General features: G+C 45.9%; 1 protein-coding gene across 1 annotated transcript in view; it reads right to left on the bottom strand.

Moving 5' to 3' along the window:
* The window catches only part of Uhrf1bp1 (UHRF1 binding protein 1), a 36,857-nt gene that overhangs the window by 4,357 nt on the left and 31,430 nt on the right, over positions 1–1,070 (bottom strand). The gene's annotated exons all lie outside the window — the stretch shown is intronic.

The following is a 1,070-nucleotide window of genomic DNA, read 5'->3' as shown; positions in this document are numbered from 1 at the left end:
CACTTCTCATGTGATGTAGAAGACAACCAGGCCCGTCTCACTTCTCATGTGATGTAGAAGACAACCAGGCCCGTCACAAACAGATCGACAGTTACCGGGAAGTAGTCAATGAGAATATAAAGATGATGTCAGAGGGTATAACCATTCAGCTGGACAGGAGAGGAATGGGGTATGCGTGGGATGATGTATGTTACCTCATAAACACAGACATTACGATTCCTCACTATCCAATGAAAGGTAAAGGAAACCAGGAAGGGACCAAGGGTGTGACTCCGTGGCAGAACGCTGGCTTACCCAGCACGCCGAGGGCCTCCAAACCCAGTAATTGTTAGAATATCAAAAAGAGTGTGAAGCTAAGAGTGTGTGTCTTCCAAAAGTGACAAATTTAACTGCTAAAAGTTAATCAACATACGGGGATGAAGGGCTGGAGAGATGACCCAGCAGTTTCGAGCACTGACTACTCTTCCAGAGAACCTGGGTTCAATTCCCAGGCACCCACCCGGTGCCGCACATCTCTAACTCCAGTTCTAGGGAACCTGACACTCTCGTCTGTCGCCCATGGCACTGTACAGACTTTACACAGACATACGAGAAGGCAGAACACACCCATATACATCACACACACACACACACACACACACACACTTCCTTTAAGTTAAACTAATCATTATATCAACAAACAAAAAAACTTCGTTATTTTCCAACAATAAAATACACAGGCAAGAGCTGGACAAATTTCTCAGTTTTAGGAGCACTGGCTGCTCTTGTAAAAGACCCAAGCTAGAATCCCAGCATCCACACAGAACTCACAATGGCCCCTGACTCTAGTCCCAGGGTACCCAGAACTCTCTTCTGGCCCCCCAAGGGCACCAGGCATGCACATGGTATTCTTATATATATTCAGAAAAAATATTCATACGTGTAAATCAATATAAAAATTAATATAAAAATAAAAACAGCCGGGCGTGGTTGCGCACACCTTTAATCCCAGCACTTGGGAGGCAGAGGCAGGTGGATTTCTGAGTTCAAGGCCAGCCTGGTCTACAGAGTGAGTTCCAGGACAGCCAGGG

The sequence above is a fragment of the Mus pahari genome, chromosome 21 (genome assembly GCF_900095145.1).
Source record: "Mus pahari chromosome 21, PAHARI_EIJ_v1.1, whole genome shotgun sequence".
NCBI lineage: Eukaryota > Metazoa > Chordata > Mammalia > Rodentia > Muridae > Mus > Mus pahari.
The sequence above is the reverse complement of the archived record's forward strand: the minus strand, read 5'-3'. Positions and strand labels throughout refer to the sequence as shown.